This window comes from Neofelis nebulosa, chromosome 3, assembly GCF_028018385.1.
Source record: "Neofelis nebulosa isolate mNeoNeb1 chromosome 3, mNeoNeb1.pri, whole genome shotgun sequence".
NCBI classification, from domain to species: Eukaryota; Metazoa; Chordata; class Mammalia; order Carnivora; family Felidae; genus Neofelis; species Neofelis nebulosa.
In genome coordinates, this window is record NC_080784.1 from 73,349,321 (window position 1) to 73,366,663 (window position 17,343).

Genomic DNA, 17,343 nt, shown 5'->3' on the forward strand with positions numbered 1-17,343 from the left:
GGCTATTAATTATAACCAATATAAAGGACAAAACACAGACAAGAAAGTATAAAATAGAAGTAAAATGAGGCTAGATTGGAACATATAAAATGTGTTGCCTCTTGAAAACAAGTTTTATGAGCTATTAATAAATCAACCTTATTCAATCAATATTCACTAAGTTTCTGAAAAAGATAAAACTATTTCTTTCAAAGTCTAGTATGGGTGATATACATTTTCTTAAACGGCTAAAATAAAAGGTGGAGAATAGGTAGAGATAGAAAATTAATGATGTTTATAAAAAACATTGCTTTTAGGCATTAGCAGCAAAACGGTGATCAGGGAAAACTTCTTGGAATGCAGGAAATTTGAGCTTAGTTTTGAAAATGACTAGGGTTTGGGCACAAAGTCATTAGTAAAAACTCATGCCAGAGAGGGAGAACAGTATAAGTGAATGTGAGTGAAGGAAGTTGTGGGAAAGGGCAGGAAAGCATGGGTGATAGAGATATTATAAAATTAAAGTTGGCATCACATGGCCAATGACTAGGTCTGAAGAACAAGATGACTGAGGTTTTATCTGGAAAGATAATGGTGCCATTAATAGAAAGATGTAACAGAAGTAGGCTTGAGAGAAGGGATGTTGAATTTTGTTTTGTACACATCTTGAACTGCTGGCAGGGCATCTATGCAGAGATGCATTTGAAAACTGGAATATTTAATTAAGGATTAGAGATAGGAGTGTGTGGTCTGCCACACTGAGGAAGCTATTAAAGTCGACTTTAATTCAAACTGTTCATTGTCAAAGGGATGCAAGTAGAAAGGGAAAATAGCCAAACTCATTACTCTGGGGGAACATTCATTATTTAAGAGTTGGAGAAGGACATTATGACTAAGATGGAGAAGGAGCAATGAGAAAACTATGACAAAAGGGGCACCTGGGTGGCTCAGTGGGTTAAGCATATGACTTCAGCTCAGGTCATGATCTTATGGTTCGTGGGTTTGAGCCCCATGTTGGGCTCTGTGCTGACAGCTCAAAACCTGGAGCCTGCTTCAGATTCTGTATGTCTTTCTCTTTCTGCCCCTCCTCCACTCGTTCTCTCTCTCAAAAATAAATAAACATTAAAAAAAATTACGAAAACTATGATGAGAATGGAAACAAAAGACAACACATGTTCAAAAAGAAGTGTGCATTTTGCAAGTCTGAAGAGGGGAAGGGGGTGTATTAGTCAGCTCAGTCTGACACACACAACAAAATACCACAGACTGGGTGGCTTAAACAATAGGCATTTATTTCTCATAGTTCTAGAAGCTGGAAGTCCAAGGTCAGGTGCCAGCATGGTCGAAGAGCAAGCTGCCTCGTCTTATAAGGGCATTAATCCCATCATGAGGGTCTCACCTTCATGACTTCATCTACGCCTCATTACCTCCCAAAGGCCCCACTTCCAAATACATTGGGGATTTTTAAGAGCTTCAACATAGGAACTTTGGTGGGGACACAATTCAGTCCACACCAGGAGGACTGAGAAAATATCATCTGACTTTTAGATTAAAAAAAAATTATAATTTTTATGAGACAATTTTCAATAAGAATAGTAGGGTAAAAGTAAAGAAAACAATGGGTTATGATGAGGAAATACTACAGTGTAACTGATTGCAGATTACACTGAAAAACAGCAAGTTTGAAAGAAGGATTTTGAGAATATGAAATCTTTTGTTCTTTGTTTATGTTTATTGGTAGTTTTCTGTAAACAGAAATACTTAACTAACTACATACTGTATCAAGTTAGTTCAAAGTCACAGTACAGAGTCTTCTGTAAACAGAAATACTTAACTAACTACATACTGTATCAAGTTAGTTCAAAGTCACAGTACAGAGTCTTCACTTCTGATTAGGTTGTAGAAAATCACAAGAGACTCCCACTCAAGCCCCAATGATGAGAACTAACTCGATACACTACGTAATCATAGTTTTAAAAAACCTATCAGAGGGTATCTAAAAAAACTACAGTTAAAGTCATACCCCAAGTTAAAGATTTAACACTAACGCAGGGATACCTCCTCTCACCACACCTAATCAATTGCATTGAAGTTAGATCCTAGCCATTGCAATAAGTTAAGAAAAAGAAATAAAAGACACAAAGATTAGAAAGAGAGAAGTGAAGGGGCACCTGGGTGGCTCAGTTGGGTGGCCCAACTTCCACTTGGGTCACGATCTCATGATTCGTGAGTTCGAGCCCTAGGTCGGGCTCTGTGCTGCCCCTCCCTCCTTCACACTCTGTCTCTCTCCCTCTCAAAATTAATAATAAAAGAAAAAAAAGAGAAGTGAAACTGTCCCCGTTTGCTATATGTATATATAACTGTTCACATAGGAATTCCCAAGGGATCTACCAAATATAGGCATGTCTCAGAGACATTGCAAGTTTATTTCCAGACAATGGCAATAAAGTAAAATTGCAATAAAGTGAGTCGAATTATTTTTCTGGTTTCCCAGTACAAATAAAAGTAAAAGTTTTATTTACACTATACTGTAGTCCATTAAGTGTACATTAAATGTGTATTATGTCTCTGTACATACCTTAATTGAAAAGTACTTTATTGCTTAGAAATGCTAACCATCATCTGAGCTTTCAGTGAGTTGTAATCACTGACCACAGATAACCGTAATGAATACAATAATGAAAAAGCTTGAAATATCATGATAAATACCAAAATGTGACACTGAGGTACGAAGTGAGCAAATGTTGGAAACATGGCATCAGTAGCATTGCTAGATTCAGGGTTGCTACAAACTTTTAATTTGTAAAAACACAGGATCTGTGAAGCACAATAAAGTGAAACACAAAATGAGGTATGTCTGTAACAACTATGATTAAGAAGTGAGTTTAGCAAGGTTGCAGTTATACCTATGTACTTATGTATGCTAATCTACAAAACTCCATTGTAATTTCTGTACTCATAGTAAACAACTGGGAAATAACATTTTTAAAAACCTATATGTAATAATATAAATAAATATAAAGTACTTAGAAATAAATCCAACCATCCTAGTATCCAAGATCTATAAAGAACTCACCAAACTCCACACCCAAAAACCAAATAATCCAGTGAAGAAATGGGCAGAAGACATGAATAGACACTTTTCCAAAGAAGACATCCGGATGGCCAACAGACACATGAAAAGATGCTCAATGTCACATTTCATCAGGGAGATACAAATCCAAACCACACTGAGATACCACCTCACACTGGTCAGAGTGGCTACAATGAGCACATCAGGAGACTATAGATGCTGGAGAGGATGTGAGGAAATAGGAATCCTCTTGCACTGTTGGGAATGCAAACTGGTGCAGCCGCTCTGGAAAACAGTGTAGAGGTTCGTCAAAAAATTAAAAATAGAACTACTCTATGACCCAGCAATAGCACTACTAGGAATTGACCCAAGGGATACAGGAGTACTGATGCATAGGGGCACTTGTACCCCAGTGTTTATAGCAGCACTCTCAACAATAGCCAAATTATGGAAAGAGCCTAAATGTCCATCAACTGATGAATGGATAAAGAAATTGTGGTTTATATACACAATGGAGTACTATGTGGCAATGAGAAAGAATGAAATATGGCCTTTTGTAGCAACATGGATGGAACTGGAGGGTATTATGCTAAGTGAAATATGTCAGGCAGAGAAAGACATATGTTACCATATGTTTTCATTCATACGTGGGTCCTAAGAAACTTAACAGAAGACCATGGGGGAGGGGAAGGGGGAAAAAGTTACAGACAGGGAGGAAGGCAAACCATAAGAGACTCTTAAATACTGAGAATGAACTGAGGGTTAATGGGGGGTTAATGGGAAAGTGGGTGATGGGCGTTGAGGAGGGCACTTGTTTGGATGAGCACTGGGTGTCGTATGGAAACCAATTTGACAAATTATATTTAATAAAAAAAAGAAAGAAAGAAATCTAAACCAAAGGTTTGCAAGACCTCTATACTGAAAACCACAAACACTGGTAAGATAAGATAAGGAAGGCAAAGAAATGGAGAGGTATATCATGCTTAATACTGTTAATGTATCCATTTTTCATAAACAGTCTACAGATTCAATGCAATCCCAGCGAAAATCCCAGGAATCATTTTGGTAGATATTGACAAAATGATACTAAGAGGTAATGAAAGACACAGAATAGCTACATCAATACTAGAGAAGAAAAGCAACACGGGAACATTTATACACTTTATTTTTAAAATTATTATAAAGCTAACATAACCAAGAAAGTTGGATATTGGTTTGAAAGAGTAACACAGAGATCAATGGACTCTTAGAGAGTCCAAAAACAGATCCAGATTTGGATGTTCATTTATACAACCAACATATCAAGGCAATTCAACGAGGAAATTTTTTTTTCAATAAATGATGTTGGAGCAACATATGATGTTGGATATGCATATGGAAAAAAATGAACATTGACCCATATTTCACACCACATACGAAAATTAATTCTGTATGGATCACAGCCATAAGTGTCGATGTTAAAATGGTAATACTTGTAGAAGAAAATAGGAGAAAATCTTTACCTTGTATGAAGCAAAGATGCTTACTTTTTATTTATTTTTTAAAGTTTATTTATTTTTGAGAGAGAGAGAGAGAGAGAGAGAGAGAGGGACAGGGAACAAGCGGGGGAGGGGCAGAGAGAGTCTGAAGCAGTTTCCGGGCTCTGAGCTGTCAGCACAGAGCCCGACGTGGGGCTCAAATTCATGAACCATGAGATCATGACCTGAGCCGGAGTTGAACTCTTAACTGACTGAGCCACCCCCGGTGCCCCAAAGCAAAGATGGTTAAATAGAAAAAACAAATCATGAAACATCAAAGCAAATGATAAATTAGAGTTCATCAAAATTTTAAATATTTTACTCTTCAAAAGATACCATTAAGTAAACAGAAAGACAAGTCACACACTGGGAGAAAACATTCGCCACATATATATCAGCAAAGTAATTAAATCCAGAATATATAAAGTTTTACCACTAAATAAGAGAGCAAACAATTCAATTATAAATGGGCAAGAGATCTGAACAGATATTTCACTAAAAATGATATAAGAATTTCCCATAAATATCTGTTTCTATGTTCAATAATATTAATTATGAGGCAAAACCCCACTGGAATGTCTAAAATTTGAAAGTTTGCCAATGTCAAGACTTAGTGATGATGTGAGATACCTGGCATTTTTTTTTATATGTTGCTGGTGGGAATGTAAAAAGGAACAACCACTGTGGAAAACAGTTCGGTGGTTTCTTAAGACGTTAAACATGCCTTCTCATACCACCCAGCTATTCCATCGCTAAGCATTTACCCAAAAGAAAGGTAAAGATATATTCAAACAAAGACTTGTATGCAAACATTTACAGCAGTTTTATTTGTAATAGCCAACACCTGGAAACAATTTAAATGTCTTTGTTCATGTGAACAAATAAAGACAGATGTCGGATAGCCATACATGTACAGAGCTATTAATTAGTCAGCAGATACATGCAACAACGTAGCTAAATCTCCAAATCATTATGTTGTGTGAATGGGACCACACATACAGGAATATCTCATTTTCAGATAAAATCTAAATACTGCAAACAAACCTGTAAGCACAGAAAGCAGATCAGTGATTGTCTGGGGACAGAGGAAGAGGGAGGAATTGATTGGAAAAAGACACAAGAAAACTTTTAAGGGGTGATGGGAATCTTTTTTTATGTTGAGTTTGGTGGTGGTTTCACAGGTGTATACATCTATCAAAGAGAGTCCAGTTGTGTATTTTATATATGTGGGATTTATTGTATGTAAGTTATACATTGGTTAAGTTTTTTTTTTTTTTTTTTTTAAGTCAAGGACTCAGATACACCTCAATGAACTATATTCCTAAATAAATAAGTAAATAAGTAAGTAAATAAAAGGTCTAGGAGAGATGAGGGGCTATTTTCAACCCCGATGAAGTAGTGGAAGGTTACAGAATCTCCCCCAGGCAGGGGTCAAGAAAAGTTGGTTAATTGTTTATCAAACTTTTAACTGCCGTATGACAGATTAGTATCCGGAGAAGCCCCACAATTTATAATGACTCTGTCTTCTGCACTTGCTGCTTAATGTACATGTATGCATAAGTAAATAGAGTATCCACTGAGAAACAGAAAGCAAAGAAAATGAAATAATTGGAAATGTGCTAAAAATGAAAAATACACAATCTGCAACAAAGAATCCCATTTAATTGGCTTAACATCAGAAGAGAGGATCAGTGGACTTGAAGTCAGGTTGATAGAAACAACTCCAACAGAACCACAAAAGAACAGAATAAACAGCAAAAATATAGAAGAGCACCTGACATCTATAGAACAATGTCAAAATGTCTGCCATACATGTATTTAGACTCCCGGCGGGGAGGGGGGGTGGGTGGAGAGAGTAGGGATACAAGAAGAAATATTTGAAACAGCTAGAAATAGTCTATGTTTGATAAAGCACTAACTCACAGATCCAAGAAGTTCAGCAAATCCTCATGCACGATAAATACAAAGAAAATCACACCTAAGCGTATTGTTACCAAACTTCCATAATTCAAAGATAAAAAGGAAAAAAAAAAAACAGCCAAAGAATCATGGAAACTAGCAAATAATGAAACAAAAAATGAAGGACTGAGGAAAGGAAACAGACAAAAAACAAACCTGTTTCCCTTAAATTATACATCCAACAAAATATTCTTCAAGAGTTAATATATGTGAAGAAAAGAGTTGCCTGACTATTGCAATCATAACTTTAGACTGATGGAAAACTTAAAGATACTTTATTTTCATTTGGCTGAATTTCTATCAAAATTCTTTCAAATGCATTAATTTTCTGTTTCATGCATTAATTTGGAAGTTCACAGGTCTTTGAAACCTAAGTCTAGAGTCTCATTTGACCCTGTAAAAGCAAATATGCTATTGATCATATGCAAAATCATTTACAAACCACCAGAAAAACATATATATCCAGGAAAGATGGTGAAGCATAGTATTTAAGAGGATGGACACTGCTTAGCTACAAACATTGGTTCCACCACTAACTGAAGGTATGACATTAAGGCAAATTACTTTTCCGCTCTTGACTCCATTTCGTCACCTGGACATTAAGTGATGAGGTAGGACATTTCTCAAGGGGCTCGGTAAAGTTTTCATTTTAATTCCGTTTTAACAGTGCTTAGAATATAGTATGTGCTTAATAAAATGTTGACTCCTATTTTCTGAAATTAGGTACAAAATTAGTCTGGCACCTCTCTGCTACATTATTCAAGGCTTGGTTGATCTAAGGCAGCAGCACAGTAGTTCTCAAAGTGTTGTCTGTAACTTCTTGGGGATGCCCCCGAGACCCTTTAAAGGGTGTGCAAGATCAGAGCTGTTTTCATTACAGTACTGAGATATTATGTGCGCTTTTCATTCTCATTCTCTCAAAGGCACACAGTGCAGCTTTCCACCAACTATGCAACATCTAACAATGTCCTCATTCTCCCAGCTAATGGAATGTGTGCTTGTGAAGAACTCTCTAAGGTAGCGGATTTAGTGTACAAATATATGTGTGTTCAGGGATTAACTCAGTTTGTTCTTAGAACTTGCACTGTGCTCTTCTCAGCAATCACTGGTTACACTCGCTATTATCTCTGCAACCTCATCATTGTGCAGTGTTGTTATTTTAAAATTCCCAAGTCTTCCTTACACCTACATGTATACACAAAAAGCAACTATACTCTGCTGTTTTGTTTTGTAGTAACATTAAATTATGTTAAAGTTTTCTAAATTTTAAATTTTCACTTAGCTGTTAGTTTAGAAGTTGATAATATTTATTTGAATTTAAAGGGAAATGTATTTGTATCTTTCATATATTTAAGGATGCACTCTTGGCTTGAAAAGATGACACTGGAAGACTTTCTCAGGCCACAAATGTACCATCTACACCTGCCACGGCGGACTTGACATCCTCCCAATACTTAAAACTCTTTCCAGATGATAGCCACGGCAATATTAACAAATGTGGTGTTTTTTTTTTAATTTTTTTTTCAACGTTTTTTATTTATTTTTGGGACAGAGAGAGACAGGGCATGAACGGGGGAGGGGCAGAGAGAGAGGGAGACACAGAATCGGAAACAGGCTCCAGGCTCCGAGCCATCAGCCCAGAGCCTGATGCGGGGCTCGAACTCACGGACCGTGAGATCGTGACCTGGCTGAAGTCGGACGCCTAACCGACTGCGCCACCCAGGCGCCCCCAGGGTAATTCTTTATACTTACCTCATCTTCCCTTAAAATGTTGACTCTTTCTTCTACTAGAATCCCTCAATGTATCCATTCATCCATCCAACCATTCATTTATGTGTTCATATATCCTGGAAATATTTATTAAGCACCTCTATCATTGCATTCTAAGGCATCAGGTTTCAAGAATTCAAAACAAAAAGAAACAAAAACAAAACACCACTAGATCCTTAAGGAATGTGTCATGTAGGGATTGGGGTGTGGACAGAATAAAAACACACAAATTCAATTAAAAGGTGATCTCATGTGACAAATGATGGGGACCCAGAAAATCTGCATCTAAATCTGACATGGTACATTGGTAAATTGCTTCGTCAAAAAAAAAAAAAAAAAAAGAGTTGAGTCTTGTAGAATAAGTAAGAAATAATAAGGCATAGAAAACAAGAAAGGTATTCCAAGGAGTAGAAAAATACATTCGAAAGACAAAGACAGAAACAAAAAAAGAGTTTGATGTCCAGTTACAGCAAAGGCAATATGGCTATAACACAGATTTCAAGTAAGAGAATAATCAAACACTGAACAGCAGAGTTAGACAGAAAAGTTAGGCTGTCAGAATACCTGCTTGAAATTATGAACACTGCATGTTTTTACATCACTTACAATGGCTTTTAACACGTGGCATGCAGCAAATTCTTAATACTCATACAATGACCAATGACTATTTATCGAGGACAGTTAATGTAAAGAAACATAGCCAAGTACCATTTCACTGTGTGTAAAATAGACTAAGACAACAATTCAACTACCCGTTTCCACTATGTACTGAAACAGATCCAATGTTAAGATAAAAATAACTCAACCAATATTACTCTGGTTTGATTTGTGTAGATAACCAAGGCCACAACATGCTGGCGAGGGAGATGTTCTAACTGCCCCCAGTTCGGACAGGAAACAAAAGTGTGAAGCAACAACTCTTTTCAGGACCTTCTTTACTTTTTTTAACCTTACTCTTCCTGTTTGAGCACCATATTGCCACCCAATGTCCCCTATTGGTATCTACCTTTCTTATTTATGTCATGCATGCTACGTCTTTCAATTTTCTTTTTCTCTTATATTTAAAAGTCTACATCAACGAAACCATGCTCTTGATTGACGGTAGAAGGCAACATAATAAATGTGACTTTTGGTATTGGGCAAAAAGTTTATACTCCTCTTCTGAGTAACAAAGTTATTCTAGGGTTCCTAGAAATAAAATCCAAAGGACTACATCGATCCAAAGGAGTTGTCCAAGTATAGGACAAGTGGAAGAAAAACTTTTGTGGTAGATGGTCTTATGATACCCCTTATATACATACCTCTTATACAACCTTCTTGCCCTTGGCCAAGCCATCAGGTGAGTTGCACGTGGTAACCCAGTCTAAGTCAAGATAAATTCTTATAGCTTCCAAGGATGGGGAAGAAAGAGAGGGGGAAAGACTGCAAATTCTACTAGGTATAATTTAGTATCTAACCCAAGGAACAGACTCTAGCAAGAAATATGACAACTTTTCTATATACTGTTGCCAATATACATGTTTTTAAGCATAAGACAACAAAACATGAGCTTAAGAATTACTTGTAAATCAGTCACTACAAAAAAAAAGAACCAGAAATAGATGCATGGCATATTAAATTATTATTTGGGGTAGAAGTGGAGAAAGAGGAATGTTGCTTACAATTAGTGACTGTGAATATTTTAAAACATTTAAAAAATGGAATTTTACCCAAAGAATCTTCACTGAGAAAAGTGCCTTTGCTAATCACATTTACAAATGAATGTTAATCTGGTGTAAGAATATCTTGTTTTAAATACTACATATCAAGTATTGACAATGTTAATGTGTTTACCCAAATCTCTTCCATGCTACAGTTGTAATCGCCCATTGTGCTGTATCAATTAAACTCTAGGTTCACAAATACACAACTTAAATGTTTATATTATGTCAGTGGAACATTGAAATCCCTTGTCCCGTGTGTTAACAATATAAACCAAAGAACATTTGACTACTTATAATAGTATCTGAAGCTGCAAAATGATTGAAAATTGAGCACAATTAGCCGCTAATAATTTCAGTTCCTACAAACAAAATTAGACTAGTAAAATAACAAAACTTCTCTAATAAAACACACGGCATTAAAGTCACAGGGTTTCCCGACCTCACAGATGAAACACCTGATGCAAGGTAAGGAGCCAAATAATCCCTCGTTAAAGCTAGAAATGCGTATCAAGCTTTGAATAGTTTTAATTGATTTATGAAGGTCTAATTAAAAGTCAGGAATATACCGTATCCCGTCCCCAGACTCAAAAAACAAAATGGTTCTCCATTACCTAATAAAGCGAAAACTCTGCCTGACACCCTGGCCTTTTGTAATCTAACCTCTCTTTACCTTAAAGCTTTTTATAAATAAGTCCCCGCATAGCCTCGTCACTCCAAGCAGGCCCCTCTCACATCACACATTTTTACTGAGTGCTTATGATCCATGGGACACTTCCATTAGGTGTCTGTGAACGGAATGAGAACTAAACAGCAATGACGCCTCTGGCCACCGAATAGGAAGGAGTGTAATGGTGAAAACAGACAATTCAGCAAGCAATTACAGGACGATACTATCATATGACGGGCAAGTGCAGGGCCTTGAAGGAAAACATAACAAAACACTCCACGGAGACTCAGAAGGTCAGGGAAAGTTTCTGAGAAAGTAGAGCCTAGTGTGAGGTTTGAAGGATGAGTAGGTATGGGCCTCTCGATAACTGAGCAGAGGGAAAAGGGATCTAGAAGCAGAGGGAGTAGTAGAAGGATTTTCCACAAAGGGATACTGCCAAGTTGTGCTTGAGAAGTCTCGGTGTGCCCTTTCCCCCTTCACACCCCGGTTCCACGCGGACGCGCATGCACACCTGCACCCCGCACTCAGCCCACTCACCTGCTTCCGGCACCGCGCCTCTCTTTTCCTCTGCCCAGAACACTCTTCCCACGCTTCTCTATATTTAAGTCCTACGGGTCCTGCAAAGTCCTACATGGGTCCTCTCTTAAAATCTCGGCTAATCGGGGCACTTGGGTGGCGCAGTCAGTTGGGCGTCCGACTTTAGCCAGGTCACGATCTCGCGGTCCGTGGGTTCGAGCCCCGCGTCAGGCTCTGGGCTGATGGCTCGGAGCCTGGAGCCTGTTTCCGATTCTGTGTCTCCCTCTCTCTCTGCCCCTCCCCCGTTCATGCTCTGTCTCTCTCTGTCCCAAAAATAAATAAATGTTGAAAAAAAAATAATAATAAAATCTCAGCTAAGAGCCAGATCCTCTCTAGAAAGCCTTCAATGTTTCCATCCTGCAAAGCGCTTTCTCTTTCAAGTTCTTCAGAACTTATTAAAAAGGCACCACGAATATTAAGCTCATTGTTAAGTGCTGACGTGTGTAATTCTGAGACTATTTCTGGGTTCTGTTATCTCTACGGGCAGACTTTAAATTCCCTCAAGTCGGGGGCTGTGTCATAAACTGTGCTTGTATGTCCCACAGTGACAACCATAATCCATAATAAACTTTATTGTGAGAAGTACAAAAAAGGGACTGAGCCTCTGAGAAGAGTATCGTAATACATAAAATAAGCCGAAGCTTCCAAAAATTACAAATTAAAAAAAAAAAAGTTCTTTCAATTCTTTATTATTACCAGATCAAGTGGAGATGATGGCATTTGCATTAGGTGTATGAGGAGTTCAAAGACTGGGGGGGATGTGAGAAAATTCAAATGATGGCACATGACTGGTCCAGCAGAATTACTCCACTTTCATTTCATCCCCATTCCTCAAGAAAATAATTTTCATACTGGCAAAAGTAAGACCAAAATCAAAATAACAAATTTAAGGTTCAAGATATGGAATGATGGTAAATATTCTAAATGAGTTTAAATCCATTCATTTGAAGAAACTGCATTACAACGTACTGAAAGCATTTGCAGATGAAAGAAGGGGAGAGTTAAAATCATCTTTAAAAATATTACAATGAAGAAGAGTGTTGATAGAGAACAAAGAATCCAGTCATTGCCTCAATTTTCAAAATAGAGAAGGTGAATTCCACCAACTACAGCCTAGAGAGCTTGACATTTCATTCCAGGCATGATTCCCAAGAGATTTTTAAATCTATGGTACGGTATGGCAACTCAAAATGTGAGGTGTTGTTACCTACAAGCTAGTGAAGTGTCTCAAGGAGCATATCATTCTAAATTGATCTAGTGTTATTTCCTTTTTTTTTTTTAACGTTTATTTATTTTTGAGATAGAGAGAGACAGAGCATGAATGGGGGAGGGTCAGAGAGAGAGGGAGACACAGAAACTGAAGCAGGCTCCAGGCTCTGAGCTGTCAGCCCAGAGCCCGATGCGGGGCTCGAACTCACGGACGGTGAGATCATGACCTGAGCCGAAGTCGGACGCTTCGGACGAAGTCGACTGAGCCACCCAGGCGCCCCTTCCTTTTGTTCTTAATAAGGGTACTTGGGATCTATTCTGCAGAAAGTGAAATGCATTTTAGAAAGAAGTTTGACCAAGTCTATCACCTGTCACTCCTGGGCCACACGAAGGAATGCAAACTCCAAAGAAAGAGTTACTTGACGATGTAACTGGTTGGACATCCATGTAAAGAGGACTACTAACTCACGGACTCATATAAAGAAGAGGAAGGTATCTAGGATCGTGACAGATGTCCTTCCAGTTAGCATTTTTAACAGTTACTTGGATGAAGACATTAACTGTATCATAATCAAATCAGTTACGGCCTCTGAATTGGGAAGAATGGCTAATCTTCATCAAGGAATCAGAATCCAAAAATACCTTGACCTTCTGGAACAACAGGCTAACTAAAGGTAAAAATTAAATTTAATTGCAGCATCTTTAAATTTTTTTTTTTCAACGTTTTTTATTTATTTTTGGGACAGAGAGACAGAGCATGAACGGGGGAGGGACAGAGAGAGAGGGAGACACAGAATCGGAAACAGGCTCCAGGCTCCGAGCCATCAGCCCAGAGCCTGACGCGGGGCTCGAACTCACGGACCGCGAGATCGTGACCTGGCTGAAGTCGGACGCTTAACCGACTGCGCCACCCAGGCGCCCCTAATTGCAGCATCTTTAAAAGTCCCAACTTAAGTGGCCAAATGTATAACTGAGTAGAAGTGTATCTTCAGAAGAGTATGGATAAAAGGATGTATAATTAAACAGTACAGTGTGAATGTAAAAAAAAGTGGGGGGAAAAACAGATTCGATTTTTAGGATGATTTACTATATGGTATCCAGAGGAGATAATCAGATATATCCAATGATATCCGTCCACTCATCCATGTTCAGCTCGGGGCACCACATTTTAAGAAAAACATGAATGCATCCAAAAGAGAAATTCCCTGATGATAGGACTTACAAACCGTGTCAATTAAGGATGAGTTGAATGAACCGGACATTACCATAGAGACACAGGAGTTGTCATATATAAAAGCATTTTGTATAAGTGCTCTAAGACGTAAAAATCAGGATACCAATATTGCAGTGTTAAATAGTTTCATTCAATATAAGAAAAGGATTCTTGGGGCAGCTGGGTGGCTCAGTCAGTCAACTGTCTGACTTCGGCTCAGGTCATGATCTTACGGTTCATGAGTTCGAGCCCCGCATTGGGCTCTGTGCTGACAGCTCCGAGCCTGGAGCCTGCTTCAGAGTCTGTGTCTCCCTCTCTCTCTGCCCCTCCCCTGCTCATGCTCTGTCTCTCTCTCTTCTTCTTTCTCTCTCTCAAAAATAAATAGAAATATTAAAAAATTAAAAATAAAACAAAATAAAATAGTTCTTATGTTTAGGATGGGTCAAATAAAGAAATGCCTCCTAAGTTCCAGATAATTCCTGACAAATAGTTTGCCTAGACTGATCTTACTATTCTCTGTGAATCTGGACATAAGGTCATCCACTAAGAATGAAAAAAATCAGGATAATGTGGGTGGGCTGGAAAACCTGGAAACATCTAGAACAAGCACGATGGAGAATTTGATACGGAATTATCCAAGAGAGGATAAAAGAACTTCCTAGCACTGTTAATCATCCCTTAAGCTGAAGTCAGAATGAACTAGATTCTGGTAGGTACAGTGGCTAGAGATCTGAAGTCTGCAGCAGAGTTGACGTTGCTGTCCAAGATGAGTGTAGTACGTAAAGAGAGGAAAACATGCGCAAATTGGGCGTGGCCAATGAACAATAACGGGAGAGAAGGATGTTGGGTAGTTGTGCATGAGTGGAAGGACCGGAAGGATAAGAGGCTGTGGAAGAAAGGACACGAAATTCTTAGCTTTCTGTTCAGCTGGGGCAATCCTGAGCGACGAGAAGACCCAGATGGGTAAATACCAGCAGACTCCAGGAGACCAGCAGGAGTAGAACAGGCCAAGGTGCTGTGAAAGCCAGATGCGTAGATGTTGAATGAGTCTCCGAACAATGACAGCTGATGAAAACCCTTCATTATTTTAGATTCCTGAGGAAAGGAGAATGTTCAGGATATCAAAAAGCACTGGTAATGGGGCGAGGGTAACATGAGTGAAGCATGTAAATTTAAAAAGATAGAGGGTAGAGGCACCTGGGTGGCTCACACGGTTAAGTGTCTGACACTTGGTTTCGGCTCAGGTCATGATCTCACAGTCTGTGGGTTTGAGCCCTGTGTCGGGCTCTGGGCTGACAGCACAGAGCCTGCTTGGGATTGATTCTCTGTCTCCCTCTGTCTCTGCCCCTTCCCTGCTTTCTGTCTCTCTCTCTCAAAAATAAATACACTTAAAAAAAAAAAAAGATAAAGGGTAACTGGATGATGATAAAAGAAATAACAGTTTACAAGCAGTTCTGAACAGACTGCATGCCATGAGAGAAAAGCACAGCAGTGTCTCTGGATGATGAAGACCATAATATTCCACAGAAGGTCAGTGGAAAACAAATATATTTTTTTAAAAAAATTATATCCTTAAACAAAATAACTTATAGCATCAAGACATAAAAAAACCTTAATTCAATCATTACAAAGACAACATAATTAATCTTATTAGACACCTACTATGTACCAGGCACTGTGGATCCAACGGTTGAATATCCTGAAAGAGATGGGAGTTTGGTAGGCAATACAGACATCTTAACAGGAATTTTTAATGCAGTGTGGTGCAGACAAAGGAGATATATATATATGTAGACAGGTCAGACCTGGAAAAAATTTCAGGATTAAGAAGTTTTTCTTCGCCCAACTTCCTTTCCCCAGGGTGCTCCCTCTCAAAGCCATCGTCTTCTGTTGGCTTCTTGCTAATTCCTACTACACTGAGGAGGAGGAGGAGGTGGTCTGTGAGTTAATTAATTTGAGCTGCCTTTGATTTTCTGAAAGGGAGAGTACATTTTATAAAAATGTATGAATTGCCAGAAAGCATTTCAGGTCATTGACATGAGTAACTACAAGCAGTTAAAATCACATTTTTGTAGCAAGGGGGAATCATGACCAGAGACCCTCAGATTTTATAAGATAATCATTCTCTTCTACTGTAGGCTGAGGAAGGAGCTGGCCTATCTTCACTCCTTGCAAATAACTATTCATACTCAATAACCCTCATGGCTATAGGAAGATAAAATCTGTTGGCCTGAACCCAGGAAAGAGAAAAAAAATATGAAATAGGTCAGACGCTTCCAAACTGTTTGAAAGAAATAAAATAAGCAAATATGATTCAGGATAGCCAAAAACTTATCCCAACCCCAAATAAGTCAACTAGTCTATGAACAACTAAATTTGTTCATAGAAAGCCCTAAAATTGCCCAAAGTTCTTATTGTATCAGGTCAAGATAGAGATACTCAAAACAAACTTATTGGATAAACACCTAATAAATACTTACTGAATAAATCTAGATGTTCTGGAGACTAAAAACTATTGCAATTATTAATATTTTACAAAGAAAATATCTTTCTGCAAATATGCAGAAAAATAATAAGTAGTAATGTTTAAGAAAAGTTGCTTAAACAACTTTTGGATGAATATTTATAATCAAATGGTGTAAAAATTAGTGCCATAAAAGTTATATATCCTAGCAAATGAAAGAGAAAAGCTAAGCAACTTCCTGGCAAATCTGACATATAGAAAATATTCTGAATAACTAATTTCCTCCAAAATACTTTCCCATCAATAACATGCTTTTTGCTTTATTCAAATACTGCTTCAGCTTTCCACTTCTCTTTACCTGGAAAAATTCATTAAGGCTAATTTGAATTTTTTTCTATTTTTGAAAAAATACTAACTACAGACATTTTGGGTATCTATATTGTTTTAAACTAACTTGTAAAAAAAATCAGTATTATCCCCTCTATAGTCATTATGAATTGTTAGCAAATGTAATGTATAAGTGTAAATATAAGATTTAATTTCCCTGACATGGTTTCTGACAAAATTCAAGGTTATCTAATCTTAATTTATTAAAAAAAATGATATTAACTAAAGATTTTAGGCTTTTTTGTTTGAAAAATGTCTGCAACAAAACAGCTAACATTTAGGCACAAAAATATCTTATTGACATATTCATAATCATATGATAATGGTTTAATCACTTCTTTAGCTTTTAGTGCAATATTAATTAAAACAGTTTTTCAAAATGACACCTTAGAACAAAATTGTTTCATAAACCATAGTTATAAGAGATATAAGGACTAAGGCTTTGAAGTTTACCACATTTCTTTCTCCTTTGGTGTTGCCAGATATAAGTCAAATACCTTTACAGTTTCTTTCACATTCTCTAAATGACAGAAAACTGTCTTAGATATATTATACCTGGAAGGGCCTTTAAGAGATTATTTATATTCATATACTTTGAAACACCACACCATGTATAAGCACTTTATCTTTTTGTTGGGTTCCAAATAGAGAAAAATATAATTTTTATTTTCTATGTCATACACTAGAAAGAGATCTCCCAGTACAAGAAGAAACAGAATGTACCTATCTATTCATCACAAATTTCTACTAAACAAACTTCACCAACCTAAGTTGCCTGATACATTTAAAAACATGCAAGTGTTATATGAAATGTTTAAATATTACAACG

At 37.5% G+C, this 17,343-nt stretch overlaps 1 protein-coding gene across 14 annotated transcripts in view; it reads right to left on the bottom strand.

The window, feature by feature from the left end:
- GUCY1A1 (guanylate cyclase 1 soluble subunit alpha 1) overlaps positions 1 to 17,343 on the bottom strand; it is a 62,089-nt gene that overhangs the window by 42,292 nt on the left and 2,454 nt on the right. The window contains exon 1 of one of the 14 annotated variants that reach the window (XM_058721084.1): positions 15,326 to 15,445. The exons of 10 other annotated variants lie outside the window; for them this stretch is intronic. The gene's annotated coding sequence lies outside the window, so the exon portion shown is untranslated. Of the gene's footprint in view, positions 1 to 11,202; positions 11,304 to 11,937; positions 12,068 to 15,325; positions 15,446 to 17,343 lie in introns of those variants that run through there. 3 more of the 14 variants (XM_058721080.1, XM_058721083.1, XM_058721088.1) reach the window with 3 other exon arrangements.